We start from the raw sequence: 16,000 nt of genomic DNA, 5'->3' as shown, positions 1-16,000 counted from the left end.
CACTGCAATGGATTTTGTTTTTTTTTTGTTCTAATTGTGTTTCTTCTTGTAAAAATTGTATATAATTTATGTTTTTTCTTGCAAATGCTGCTTATCTGCTGCTATGTGCCTATGATACCGCTGCAAGTAAGTTTTTCATTGCACCTGTGCGTACATGTACTTGTGCACATGACAATAAACTCAACTTTGATTTTGACTTGTGACTCTTGAGATCTTGCATTGTTCTGCTTACGATATCATCCAGCTTTAGTTGGTAGCACTCAATACCCGTGTCAGGAAGTCTTGGGTTTAGCTCCATCGCGAGTGCAGGTATACTGCACTATTGGAGGTGTCTTCTTTCAGATGAGATGTTTAACCAAATTACCACCTGTCCTCTCATGTGGATGTAAAAGATGTCATTAAATTATTTGCAGAGCCGGAGTTATTTCATGAGCGTGGACAGTAGACATCCTTCAATACTGCCACAACAAACTATCTGGTTATCAGTTACTGTTTGTGAGGGTTAGCAGGGTGAAATGTAAGCCACAGTATTTTATGAAGCTTAGGGAGATACAGCAAGAAAACAGGCCCTTCAGCCCATTGTGTATGCACTGACCATCAACCACCCACTTACGTTCATCCCATTTTTGATTCTCTCCTTATTCCCAATAACTCCCCCAGATTCCAGCACTCACCTACACATGAAGGGGCAATTTACAGCGGCCAATTAACCTAACCACCTGCAGGCCTTTGGGATGTGGGAAGAAACTGGAGCACCCGGAGGAAACTCCCGCTGGAGAATGCGCAAACTCCACACAGGCAGCACTGGAGATCAGGGTTGAACTCAAACCCTTGGCACTGTGAGGCAGCAGTTCTACTCGCTACACCATTGTGCCAGCTGATGTCATTTCCTACATTATAAAGTGACCACACTTGAAAAAGATTTAAAGCCCTTTGGAATGTCCTGATCTCAAGTCACAAGTCATTCTTTTTGATTTGAAGATGAGCACCAGTAGTCTATCAGTATAGAACCTGCCGAGGCACCGTACAGCTCCCATGCGCATACTCAACAGGTAGATAACATCATTCTCTTGACCTTGTTGTTAACAGTTCCAAAACCATCAATGATTAAAATAAAAATCCACAGGACAATGGTCACCTGCTTTGATTGAACATGACTTAAGTTAAAAGTTAATGTGGGATTTTGGTTGCAGGTTAGACTTCATGTGTAGTAGGTTCTTGATGAAAATTATTCATGGTCTTTCCCAGAAGCCCTGAACTCAGAGGTGCCTAGTAATCTGACACAGAGTAAGCTCTGAACTAACTCAGTCCCTTGTCTCAATGGTCCAATTACAGAGCATTTACAATTCCTCTGCCTCTGTGGCAGTCACACATTCCTCGAGACTCTGTACACACAAGAATAAGAGCATAATGATACGGGAACAGGAATAGACCATTTGGTCCTTCAATCCTGTCCTGTATCATCTTCACCTGAACTCCACATGCTCTGAGTCCAAAAGTCCGTAAACCTCAACCTTGAATATATTCAACAACAAAACACACACATTCCCCTGTGGTAGAAAATTTAAATGACTTACAATCCTCTGAGCAAAAAGATTTCCCTCACTTTAGTCCTACTCAGCTAATCCCTTGCCCAGGGCCTTAATTCTTCAGTTTGAGGGGACAGCCTTTCAGCACATACCCTGTCATTCCCTCTCAGTGTTCAACCTGATGAAGGTCATCAACCAGAAATGTTAACTCTGTTTCTCTCTTCCTAAATGTCGCCGCTGACCGTAAGGAGTTTGTACGTTCTCCCCGTGTCTGCGTGGGTTTCCTCCGGGTGCTCCGGTTTCCTCCCACATTCCAAAGACGTAGGGGTTAGGAAGTTGTGGGCATGCTATGTTGGTGCCGGAAGCGTGGTGACACTTGCCAGCTGCCCCCAGAACACTCTATGGAAAGGATGCATTTCACTATGTGTTTCTATGTACATGCGACTAATAAGGAAATCTGATCTGATGTTGCCTGACCTACTGAGTACCGACACCACTTTCTGTTTTATCAAAGTCCATTAGACCATCTGTCAAACATTACCATTCAATAATCGATCGATCAGTGGTCAAGTTGAAGGAAATATTGGGATTAAAGGAGCCTTTGACTGCGGCTTACCTGTAATCTTGCCAAGGGTCAAGGATTTCACGCCGTTGAATTCCGCATCGGTCCCTAATGACAGGTTGAACCTCAGTGCCAGGAATTGATCAATCTTCAAAGAAAAGAAATGGTGAACCATATTAAAAATCACTTGGCGATGGGGCAGTTTAAAAAAAATCATTTACATGTCATGGGCATTTTACCCAGCAATTGTTACCCAGGAAACTAGAAGTGGTTGCGGTACAGAGCTTTGATCTGATCCATTAGTTGTGAGATTGTTTATCTCTGCAGTTTTTGATGATACTGGAGTCTTGTGTTGCCACTTCACAGGCTAGTACTCCATCCTTTTTACCTGTTGCTGCTCGCTGCAAGCACTTCTGCACTGCACTGACTTCCAGTACTGATAATGTGCCAAGCCATAGGGTTGCAGATTGAGGTGATGGATATTTCTGACACTGATAATGTTTCACAGCTCCTCCTGGATGCCCAGTTTTGAGCTGCCAGATCTGTTCTGAAACTAACACATTGAGTATGCTTGTTGTGACACATAACACAATGAAATGGTGTACAAAGACCTTTGGACAAAAGAGAAGATGCTGGGAATACTTAACAGGTCAGGCTGCATCTGTGAGAATTGAGAAAGAGTCAATGTTTCAGGTCTTCATTTGACCAAGAGTCTCTGACCATAAAGCGTTGACTCTGTTTCTCTTCCCACAGATGCAGCCTGACTTGCTGAGTATGGCCAGAAATTTTTTGTTTTTATTTTGGATTTCCAGCATAGTCATGGAGTCATACAGAAACAGGTCCTTTGGCCCAACTGGTTCATGCCGACCAAGATTCCCATCTCAGCTAGACCCATTTGCCGGTGTTTGGCCCATATCCCTCTGAACCTTTCCTCTCCATGTACCTGTCCAAGTACCTTCTAAATCTTGTTAATGTACCTACCTCAAGTACTCTCCCTAGCAGCTCATTCCATATACTGACCACTGCTGGGTGAAAAACTGCCCCTCAGGTTCCTATTAAATCTCTCTCCTCTCACTTTAAACCTACACCCTTTTGTTCTTGATTCCCCAACCCCTGGATAAAGACTGTGCACATTCACCCTATCTATGCCCCTCATGATTTTATACACCTCTATAAGATCACCCCTCATTTTCCTACACTTCAATGAAAAAAGATGCAACCTACTCAACCTCTCTCCGTAACTCAGTCCCCCAAGTCCCGGCAACATCCTGGTAAATATCCTCTGCATTCTTTCCAGCTTAATGGCATCTTTCCTGTAGCAGGGTGAGCAAAACTGAACACAACATTAGAGATTTTTGCAAACAACTAGGTCAGCAGGGTAGTGCAGCGGTCAGCGTAACGCTATTACAGCACCAGCGACCAGGGTTCAATTCTGGCCCCTGTCTGTAAGAAGTTTGTATGTTCTCCCCGTGTCTGCGTGGGTTTCCTCTGGGTGCTCCGGTTTTCTCCCACATTCCAAAGACGTAAAGGTTAGGAGCTGTGGGCATGCTATGTTGGCGCCGGAAGTATGGCGACACTTGTGGGCTGACCCCAGAACACTCTACGCAAAAAGATGCATTTCAATGTGTGTTTCAATGTATATGTGACTAATAAATAACCTTATCTGCAATTTTTTTTTGTGATTTTCATTTACCGAGATACTCAGCTCGCTGTAAGAGCTGGTTTTGCCAGTGATGTTCATGACTGAAATGATCAAGATGGCGTTTGGTTGGAGATGTTGGTACTTCCATTGCACGCTTGGTCTGATGCACAAGGTGATATTCCCAACCATCCAATAACACTCCTTTCCAACCAATCAAGAAGAATATCCAACCACCTCTGCTCGCTGGGCTGCACACAAAAATTGGGCAGGCCTATGCCCACTCATTGCAGAAAAGCAAAAGATATTACAACACTTTATTTCTTGCTGCTTCCTTTTACATCAGAAACATCCCAAGACATTCATAAACAATAAATCATTCTGAGGTGCAGTAACCACAATGTAGTCAGACATTGCAAAAGCACTTAGTGATACTTATTTGGTTCAATTACTAATTTAGGTTATGAGAAATTGTCTTTAAGTCCTTTTGTTTAGAGAACTTGCTGTGTCCCTTTATTTCGAGTACCTTGATTTAGAATCAGAATCAGATTAATTATCCTTGACTTATATGACGTGAAATTTGTTGTTTTGCAGCAGAAGTACATTGCAAAGACATAAAATTACCATAAATTACAAAAGTAAATAAATAGTGCAAAAGAAATGAATAATGAGGTAGTGTTCATGGGTTCATGACATGGGCCAAACATAGGCAAGTGGGACGAGCTTGGTGGACCCCATGGACAAGTCGGGCTAAAGGGTCTATTTCCATTCTGTATTACCCTGTGACTCTGTGACTGAGGGGTGAATTTACTGAAGTGTTGTGACATGTTACAAGGATTCAAAAGCATAGATTCAGAAAAGAATGTTCAGAAACAGCAATGTGGTGACATTTACACAAAAATATGGGTCAGACTATTTTGGAGAGAATTCAGGAATATTTCTTCCTGCAGAGGGTAGCTGGAATCAGGAACTCCCCCCTTCGCCTTGTCACCACTCACTTGCCATCCTCAAAATTGGTGTTGGTATTGGTTTATTATTGTCACTTGTACCGAGGTACAGTGAAAAACTTGTCTTGCATACCGATTGTACAGGTCAATTCATTACACAGTGCAGTTACATTGAGTCAGTACAGAGTGCATTGAGGTAGTACAGGTAAAAACAATAACAGAGTGCAGAGTAAAGTGTCACAGTTACAGGGAAGTGTATTGCTGGTAGACAATAAGGTGCAAGGTCATAATAAGGTAGATTGTGATGTCAAGAGTTCATCTCATCGTATAAATCAGCTGAAATTTCCATGATTGAGTTTGACAGATTATTTTTGTTTTGTAACAGGGTCAAAGGAGGTGATCTAAAAATGTATTGAATGGAGGTAGGTCTCAGGTCAGTCATAATCTCAAGGAAGGGGAGCAGAGCTTCAGCGACGAATAATGTCCTCCTAATCCCATGTTCAGTTTGAGAACTTTACCATCAACACTTAGCATAGGGGTGATCTTATAGAGGTGTATAAAATCACGAGGGGCATAGATAAGGTGAATGCACACTGTCTTTATCCAAGGGTTAGGGAATCAAGAACTAGAGGGCATAGGTTTAAGGTGAGAGGGGAGAGATTTAATAGGAACCTGAGGGGCAACTTTTTTCACCGAGAGGGTAGTCCATAAATGGAACAAGCTGCCAGAGTGTGGTTGAAGCAGGTACATTAACAACATTTAAAAAACACTTGGTCAGGTACAAGGATAGGAAAGGTTTCGAGGGATATGAGTCAAACATGGACAAATGGGACTAGCTTAGATGGGCATCTGGGTCAGCACCTTTGGACCCAAAGCCCTGCTTTCATGCTGTGTGACTCTATGACTTCTGAATGAATCATTTAATCCAGCAGTATCCTTATTAATTTTCTGCTCCAATCTAGCTTATTTATTATGTTACCTGACTTGATTCATTGACAGCAGTTCAAGAACAACTACTTCAACCTTTCGGTTCTTGAACCAACCTGCTCAACCTTAATCACTACCTCAGTACAGCAACACTATGACCACTTTGATCACTTCGCTATTTTTGTTCTAATTATGTTCTTTCTTGTATAATTTTGTTTAATTTACGTATAATTTATGTTTAAATTATGTTTTTCTTGTGAATGTTGCATCTCTAATGCTCTGTGCCTGTGATGTTGCTGCAAGTAAGTTTTTCATTGCACCTGTGCAGACATGTACTTGTGCTTGTGACAATAAACTCAATTTTGACTTGAACTTGACAAAGCTAGACCTATGGCTATGGATTCCTTCCTGTGATTCACTGCTAAGTATGGTAAAAAGCTGATGTCCCAGTACAGATCACTCCCCATCAACATGTAACAACAGCAAAAGAAAAATTGCTGGAGGAACTCAGTGGGTCAGGCAGCATCTGTGGAGAGAAATAGACAGTCAACGTTTCAGGTCGGGAACCTTCATCTGGACTGACAGATAGAAACAGGGTGATGGGAGCTCCAGTAAGTGTAGGAAGAACTGAGTAGATTAAATTTTAAAGATTTTAAAGGTATTTAGATTTTATTTATACAGTATGGTAACGGGCCCTTCTGACCCAATGAGCTCACGCTGCCCAATTACACCCATGTTAATCTACTAACCCGGATGTCTTTGGAATGTGGGAGGAAACCGGAGCACCTGGAGGAAACCCACGTAGTTACGGGGAGAACGTACAAACTCCTTACAGATGGCAGAGGGAATTGAACCCCATTCGCTGGCGCTGTAATAGAGTTACACTAACCGCTACACTACCATGCTGCCTAAACCAGGAAGAGAGAGAAAAGGGACGGGGGGAGCAATTTACCTGAAATTGGAGAATTCAATGTTCATGCTGTTGGGTTGTAGACTACCCAGGTGGAGTATGAGGTGCTGTTCTTGTAGTTTGTGTTTGGCCTCATCCTGGTAGTGGAGGAGGCCGAGGACAGGCAGGTAGGTGTGGGAATGGGGAGGGGACTTAAAAGAGCTGGCAACTGGGAGCTCCAGAAGGCCATGGCAGATAGAGCACAGGTTCTTGGCAAAGCAGTCATCTAGTCAACACGCTTGTGTAGCAATAGCAATAGGTGTGTGTGTGTGTGTGTGTGTGTGTGTGTGTGTGTGTGTGTGTGTGTGTGTGTGTGCGCGCGAGTGTGTGTGTGTGCGTGTGTGTGTGCGTGTGTGTGTGTTCATGCGCACGTGTGTCTGTCTGTCTGTCTATGTGTCCGTCTGTCTACCTGTGTCTGTGTCTGCTGAGGTTAAGATCAGACACAGCTGTGATGCCTCAAGTGTTTGAATAGCCTGCTGACATTCACAGTTTCCTCTCACAGATCAGGATGCAGCAGCTGTTTCCAACTTCAGTGGTAGAAAGGCGAGGAGGAAAGGGGAGGGGAGTGAGTAGGTTCATAAATAATTAAAGGCAGATAACTCACAAATGGCTGCTCTATCCTGATTATTTTTAAATGAATGGTCTCGTTACAATGCAAAATGTGATTGTTTTTCAACATTTGAAATGACCTTTGCAGTTAAGTGAAATCATTCATTAAACTACCAACTTGTAATTTGCAATTCTCTCTCCTTATCTGTCGATCCACAGCTGGTCACAGTTATTGGCAATGAAATTGTCTGAAACAGCTCTCCATCCCAATCTGTTGCGGTAGGAGACCCCCAGCAGCAGTTTTCAATCCTGTTTGTGTGAGGGGACACATTCTCTTTGATGGTCAGGATGTCCTGATGTTGAGCTTCTGGACCACCAGAGGGTGCTGCAGGCTCACATGAAAGTTCAAAGCTGTTCCATGCATTAACCTTTGGAGGAAATCACCATGGATTCCAACTAGGGATTGAGAGACCAACTCTGATGGACAGATGAGGAGTGAGGAATATTTGCTTGACTATAACTTGTCCCAGCCCATCTGCTGCTGAAACCCTTCTCCATGCATTCTTTTATCTCTAGATTTGACTGTTTCAGTTCACTCCTGATTTTTGGCCACATTCCTATCTTCTAAACTTTGGGAACTAACTCATCCAAAGCTTTCAAACGCAACGGAGGTTACTCAGTGGATCAGGCAGCGTCTGTGGAGAGAAAGAAGGGTCAGCAACCTTTCAACTCTAATGGAAAAAGTTAGAGATAAAACAAGTTAGGGGATGTTGAAGAAGGAGGGATGGATAGAATAAAAGGGGAAGGTCTGTGATAGGGTGGAGGCCAGAGAAGAGGTTAAAGGACTAAAGAGGTGATGCACTGGTTTGAAAGAGAGTGTGAAAGGCTATTGACTAGATAAAGCGTAGGTCAAGGAGAACAGTAAACTGGAGAAGCTGAGCACTTCACTGAAATTACTCTGAGAGAAAAATAAAATCTGTGAAGTCAAGTCAAGTGAAGTTGAGTTTATTGTCATGTGCACAAGTAGGGTGAGGTACAGGTACAACGAAAAACTTGCTTGCAGCAGCATCACACGCACATAGATTCAGACAACAACACAGCACATAAATTATATGAGACAGTGAAGAAGAAAAGACTCTGCAAAACAAGACATTAGTGGAAAAAAAGCACAATCAGAGAAATGGTAGCATAAGAGGTAAATTGGTACATTGGTTTATTATTGTCACGTACTGATGTGCAGTGAAAAACATTGTTTTGCATGCCATCCATACAGATCATTACATCACATCAGTATGGACGACGGCAATTGTAGAATTGGTTTTAACCATTTGACACGGTCCAACTTAGTTGGCTGATCCAGAAGATTAAGTCGCATGGGATCCATGGTAACTTATAGAGTCGAAGAGTCATACAGCGCGGAAACAGCCCCTTCTGCTCAACTTGTCCATGCTAAGAAGCCAAAATAAACTCCTCCCATTTGCCCGCATTTGGCCTATGTCCATCTAAACCTTTCCTATCCACGTACCTGTCCAAGTGTCTTTTATATATTGTTGATGTACCTGCCTCAACCACTTTCGCTGGCAACTCATTCCATATACTGACCACCCTCTGGGTGAAAAAAGTTGTCCCTCAGGTTCCTGTGAAATCTTTCCCCGCTCACCCTAAACCTATACCCTCTAGTTCTTGGTTTCCCAACCCTGGGAAAAAGACTGTGTGCATTCACCCTATCTATGCCCCTCATGATTTTATGCACCTCTGTAATATCACCCTTCATTCTCCTACGCTCCAGTGAGAAAAGTCCCATCTTGCTCAACCCCTCTATAACTGTCCCTTGAGTCCTGACAACATCCTGGTAAATCTCCTCTGCACCCTTTCCAACACAATGGCATCTTTCCTGTAGCAGGGTGACAAAAAATGAACACGATATTCCAAATGCGACCTCAGCAACATCTTGTACAACTGATATCCCAATGTAATTGTAAAACTGCAGCATAGCATCCCAATTTCTATTCTCAACGCCCTGACTAATGAAGGCCAGTGTGCTAAAAGTCTTTTTCACCGTCCTGCGACCCCACTTTCAGGGAACCATGTCCTTGTACTCTTAGGTTCTTCTGTTCTACAACACTCCCCAGGGCCCAACCATTCACTGTGAAAGTCCTACCCTCATTGTCTTCCCAAAATGCAATATTTAACCAAATTAAACTCCATTTGCCATTCCTCAGCCCACTTAGAGTCTGTTAGATGCATGAATATGGAGGGAAATGGATCACGTGCAGGCAGAAGAGATGTAGTTCAATTCAGCATCATGTTCGATGCAGACATTATGGACCAAAGGACCTGTTCCTCTGCTGTACTCTGCTATGTTCTATGTTCTATTTAGTCTCACTGGGACCCTGTGTAATTTTTGTAGGACACCTTTATTCCTGGACTCAAATCATTTGCAATTAAAGACAATATGGCATTTGTCTTCCTAATTGCTTGCTGAATTTGCATAATAACTTTCAGTGATTTATGCACAAGGACATCCAGGTCCCCCTGAACATCAACAGTTTCATATTGTTTCAGAAATGCTCTGTGTTTTTATTTTTTCTACCAAAGTGGATGAGTCCACATGTTTCCACGTTATAATCCACTTGCCGTGCTCTTGTCCGTTCACTTAGCCTACCAATCCTCCTGAAGCTTCTCTGTATCCACCTCACGATCCACAGAAATCCACAATCCATAGAAAGCATCCTATCTGGATGCATCACGACTTGGTATGGCAACTGCTCTGCCCCGAACCGTAAGAAACTGCAGAGAGTTGTGGACACAGGTCAGCACATCACGGAAACCAGCCTCCCCTCCATGGACCCTGTCTATACCTCTCACTGCCTGATGAAGCAGCCAGCATAATCAAAGACCCCACCCACCCAGGTCATTCTCTCTTCTCTCCTCTCCCATCAGGCAGAAGACACACGAGTCCGAGGGCTCATACCACCAGGCTCAAGGACAGCTTCTATCCCACTGTGATAAGACAATTGAACAGTTCCCTTATACGATGAGATGGATTCTTGACATCACAACCTACCTTGTTATGACCTTGCACCTTATTGTCTACCTGCACTGCACTTCCCTGTAGATGGGACACTTTACTCTGTATTCTGTTATTGTTTTTACCCTGTACTATCTCAATGCACTGTGTACTACCTCAATACACTGTGTAATGAATTGATCTGTATGAACGGTATGCAAGGTTTTTCACTGTACCTCGGTACAAGTGATAATCATAAACCAATACCAATACCAATAAACCAATACCAACACCAAATGTTACGATTGAACACGCATCTAGCACAAGGACAGCTTCTATCCTGCTGCTATAAGGCAATTGAACAGTCTCCTAGTACAATGAGATAGACTCTTAACCTTACAATCTACCTCGTTATGACTTTGCACCTTATTGTCTGCCTGCACTCCATTTTCTCTGTCACTGTAATACTTTATTCTGAATTCTGTTATTGTTTCCCCTCAATGCACTGTTGTAATGAAACGATCTGTATGGATGGCATGCAAAACAAAGTTTTTCACTGTACCTCGGTACATATGACAATAATAAACCAATTTAATTTACCAATTTGCCCTTGATCTTAAAGTCATCTGCGATGGAGCTCAACCAACAACCATCCCCGCCCCAACTCTCAAGCAAAAGATATCAAGACACTATTTCGAAGAAGAACCAGGCTGCTCTCCAAGATGCTGTCTAATTGTTATCTCTCAACCAACAAACCCAAAACACAATGTCTCAACATGGCTGTTGTAACATGGGCGCTTGATGTGCACAAATTGGTCACCGTGTTTCCTTGAGTACAATAATGACAACTCCTCAAAAATACTTTATTGTCCTTAGAGTGCCTTTGGCCTATGTGAGGCAGTGCCTTGAGAAGGTGGCGTCCATCACTAAGGACCCTCACCATCTGGGACATGCCCTCTTCACGTTACTACCATTGGGAAGGAGGTACAGGAGCCTGAAGACCCACACTCAATGACTTAGAAACAGCTTCTTCCCCTCCGCCATCAGATTTCTGAACAGTTCATCAACCCATGAACACTACCTCATTATTCCTTTTTTTGTACTGTTTATTTATTTTTGTAGTTTATAGTAATTTTATGTCTTTGCACTGTACTGCTGCCGCAAAACAACAAATTTCACATCACATGTCAATGATAAAAATCTGATTCTGAGGCACCGGAAACGTGGTGACACTTGCGGGCTGCCCCCAGAACACTCTACGCAAAGGATGCATTTCACTGTGTGTCTCGATGTACATGTGACTAATAAAGATATCTTATCTTATGAAAAGTTGTATAGTCATGAAAAGCTTTCATTTCTTCTTTCTTTGGCTTGGTCTCAATCTTTTTCCAGATTTTACTCATTTTAAGGCATTGAAGCTGGTATATAAATGTGTTCCTGTGCAATTACTGTGAAGATGCATGAAGTGACTGCGTCAATGAGACATCATTGCATCATCGTTGCTCATTGCAACAAATTGCCATCTGTCTGAAGTTACAGTGCCCCACCTGAAGGTGGCAGCCCGAGCACTGTGTTGGCACCAACAGTGCAGTCATGTACCTGCAGAGACTTACAAGGCAACCTTTGCAGTGAGGTGAAGCTGAAGGTGTGGAAGTATGTCAAAGGACATGAGCCGTGGCCAATGTGATGGGAGTAGGACTGTTTGAAGCCTTTTGTCTAGTTTGTTTAGTGCAAAATCTAGTGGAAAGTGAAATAACAAGGCAGGAAGGTTTGCATTAAAGTAGGTCCTGGGGATTTAAGTTCAAATAATTAAATACATTTGCAATTTTTTTTAGAAGAAACTAGTGATAGTGACTATTAAACCACCAGATTTTCATCAAAACCCATCTGGTCATGAATGTCCTTCGGGAAGGAAATCTGCCATATTCTTGCTCGGATTTTATGGCAATATCTCAGTTCAATAAATGCCACCGATGTCCTGAGGATGTAAAAAATGAAAACAAAAACCTTGTCTTTCTAGGTCTATTTCTGTCTCTTCATGTCTCCCATCTTCCTCTTCAACTACCTAGTGTGTCAGTCTCTCAATCTGTCTCTGTCTCTTCTCCCTCTCTCACTCCTTCTGGATATATAAGATAAGATTTCTTTATTAGTCACATGTACACGGAAACACACAGTGAAATGCATCCTTATGCGTGGAGTGTTCTGCAGGCAGCCCACAAATGTCACCACGCTTCCGGCACCAATATAGCATGCCCACAACTTCCTAACCTGTACGTCTTTGGAAAGTGGGAGGACACCAGAGCACCCAGAGGAAACTCACGCAGGTACGGGGAGAACGTACAAACTCCTTACAGACAGTGGCCGGAATTGAACGCAGGTCGTTGGTGCTGTAAAGCATTACGCTAACCACTACACTACTGTCCCTGCCCGGTACCTTGGGTTCTGCCTGGGTTGGATGCTGTGGACTGTCTCTATAACTCTATGACTCGAGGATGTGATGTATTGCTTGCAGACCTCTTCTTATTTGCATTGCACTTTGCCTCCAATTTCTTGCATTCAAAATTTATTTATTTCTCTGTTTCCTTGATACATTGTGTATTAATGACAGGATTTATCTTTCATATGAGCAAACAGATTAGCAGTAGGCCAATCCTCCCCTTGAGCCGCTTCTACCATTAAATAGAATTGTGGTTGATCTGATGGTAACCTCAAATCTGCATTCTGCAACCTTTCATTCCTTTGCTTATTAAAGATCTATCTAACTCGGCCTTAAAATTGTTCAGAGTCCACTGGCCTTTGAGGAAGACAAAGTCTCGCGATCCTCTGACAAAAGATTTCACATTATCTTGGTCTTAAATGCGTGACCTGTTATTTTTAACTGTGACCCGAGTTCCGCTAGAGTCACAGAGTTGTACAGGACAGAAACGGACCCTCCAGCCCATCAAATCTCTGCCGAACCTTTTGCCCATCCACAGTTATCGTCTGTGTCTGCATTAGGACCATATTATTCTATGTCTTGCCTATTTAAGTGCCTATTTAAATGCCACAAATGTAGTAGTTGTACCTGATTACACCACCTTCTCTGGTAGCGCCTTCTAGGTATCAATTACTCTGTGTAAAAAAACTCAGATCCTCTTTAAATACTCCTTCCTCTCACCCTAAATCTATTCTCTCTTGTTTTTAATACCTCTACCAGGGGAAAATGATTTAGACTATCTACCCTATCTATGCCTCTCATAAACTTTATACATCCCTCAGCCTCCTTTTACTCCAGGGAAAACAAACCCATCTCCTCTGCACTCTCTCCAGCGCAATCACATCCTCCCTGTAGACTGGCAACCAGAAATGCACACAATACTTCAAATATGGGATACAGATTTCAGATACAGCTTCAGATACAGGAGCCTGAGGGCACGTACCACCAGACTTAAGGACAGCTTCTACCCCACTGTGATAAGACTATTGAACGGTTCCCTTATACAATGAGATGGACTATGACCTCACGATCTACCTTGTTGTGACCTTGCACCTTATTGCACTGCACTTTCTCTGTAGCTGTGACACTTTACTCTGTACTGTTATTGTTTTTACCTGTACAACATCAATGGACTCTGTACTAACTCAATGTAACTGCACTGTGTAATGAATTGACCTGTACGGTCAGTTTGTAAGACAAGCTTTTCACTGTACCTCGGTACAAGTGACAATAATAAATCAATACCAATACCAATACCAATATGGCCTATCCAGCGTTTTGTAAAGTTGCAAAATAATGTTCCAAGTCTTATATTCTAATCCCTGACCTATGAAGGCACCATATGATTTCTTCACTAGCCTATCAACCTATGCTGTCACTTTTAAGAAAGTATGGACTTGGACCTCCCTGTCTCTCAACATTCTTTATAGCCCTACCATTTACTCAAAATTCTCCTACTTGACTTCCCAAAATGCATCACTTCGCATCTTGTACAAGATGATAAGAGGCACAGATCAAGTGGACAGTCAGAGACTTTTTCCCAGTGCGACAATGGCTAACACGAGGGGACATAATTTTAAGGTGATTGGAGGAAGCTATAAGGGGGATGTCGGGGTAAGTTTCTTACACAGAGAGTGGTGGGTGCATGGAACGCACTGCCGGCAGAGACTGTGGGGGCAGATACTGTACATTTGGGACATTAACTCTTAGAACGACACATGAATGATAGAAAAATAGGGGGCTATGTGGGAGGGAAGGGTTAGATAGATCTTAGAGCAGGATAAAATGTCGGCACAACATTGTGGGCTGAAGGGCCTGTACTGTGCTGTAGTGTTCTATGTTCTATGTTCTCAGGATTAAATTCCATCTCCCATTGCTTCACTCAACTTTCCAACTTAATAATATCCTGAGAAACCACCCTCTCCACATCTGCCTTGTCCAGGCCATTATCTGCTTTAATGAAGTCAACTCTCTCTCTCCTAAACTCCAGCAGATAAAGCCGAGCTTTTCCAACATTTCCTGATGACAACCTGCCCAATCTAGGTATCAGTACACAAAAAGCTGATGGAACTCAAGGGGTCAGGCAGCATTTATGGAGGGAAATGGACAGTCAACAGTTCAGGTCGAGACCTTTCACCTGGACTGAAAGATAGAGGGGAGACAGACAGTATAAAAAGGTGGAGGGAAGGGGTGGAGCAAGAGCTGGCAGGTGATAGGTGAGTCCAGGTGAGGAGGGGTGATAGGCAGATGGGGGAGAGGAGAGTGGGAATGGTGTCAGAAGCTGGGAGGTGATAGGTGAAGTGACAAAGGGCTGTAGATGATGGATTTTGATAGGAGTGGAGGGTGGATTATAGAATAAAGGGAGGGAGGTGGGGAGGGCAGTCAATCTCCGACACCCCTCTCCCCTTCCTTGGTCTCTCTGTCTCCATCTCAGGAGACAGATTATCCCACTGACATCTATAACAACTCACTGACTCCCACAGCTACCTTGAATACACCACCTCCCACCCTATCACTTGTAAGAATGTTATTCCTTTTTCTCAATTCCTGCGTCTCCACCACATCTGTTCTTGAGATGAAGCCTTCTACTCCAGGACATTCAAGATGTCCTTTTTCAAAAAATGGGGCTCCCCCCCGCCCCCCATTGTTATTGATGGAGCCCTCACCCACATCTCTATTTCCTGCACTCCTGCCCTTACACCATCCCCCCTCAGGCAGAACAGGGATAGAGTTCTCCTGGTCTTCACCTATCACCCCACCAGCCTAGGCAGCCAGAATATCATTCCAGTCCCCCCATGCCCTCCCCACCTCCCTCCCTGTACTTCAGTGCAGATGAAGGGTCTCAACCCAAAATGTTAATTGTCCGTTTCCCCCCACAGATGCTGCCTGATCTGTTGAATTCCCCGAGCTTTTTGTGTTTTGCTCCAGAGTCCAGCATCGGTAGTCTCTTGTGTCTCAATCTAGCTATCAGTATAGTAAATCTTCTCTGAACTTCTTCCAATGGATTTTCATCTTTTGTTAGGTCAGGGAAGCAATATTGTACACAAGACTCCAAATGCGGTCTTAACAAAGACCTAAATGAAGCGTAACCTCCCTACATTTATAATAAAAGCAGAACATTCTATAAACATTCATCGGGTCAGGTAGCTTACTTTTGCCTTTGATTCCCCTTGCAATGAACAATAACATTCTGGAGACACAATGACATTCTGATTGCTTTCTTAATTACTTGCTCTACCTGCATACTAGCCTTTTGCAGATCCTGCATTAGGATGCCCAGTTCCCTCTACACCTCAGAGCCCTGAAGTCTGTCACTATTTAAATAATATGCTTCTTTATTTTTCCCGTCAACATGACAATTACACATCCTCTCGCATTTAACTGAATTTGTCAGTTCGTTGCCCACACACTT

The 16,000-nt window shown here is 43.1% G+C and overlaps 1 pseudogene; it reads right to left on the bottom strand.

Annotated features, from left to right (window-relative positions):
• The window catches only part of LOC127572767 (contactin-associated protein-like 5), a 991,970-nt pseudogene that overhangs the window by 54,413 nt on the left and 921,557 nt on the right, over window positions 1-16,000 (bottom strand).

Source organism: Pristis pectinata, chromosome 1 (genome assembly GCF_009764475.1).
Source record: "Pristis pectinata isolate sPriPec2 chromosome 1, sPriPec2.1.pri, whole genome shotgun sequence".
Taxonomy (NCBI): Eukaryota; Metazoa; Chordata; class Chondrichthyes; order Rhinopristiformes; family Pristidae; genus Pristis; species Pristis pectinata.
The sequence above is the reverse complement of the archived record's forward strand: the minus strand, read 5'-3'. Positions and strand labels throughout refer to the sequence as shown.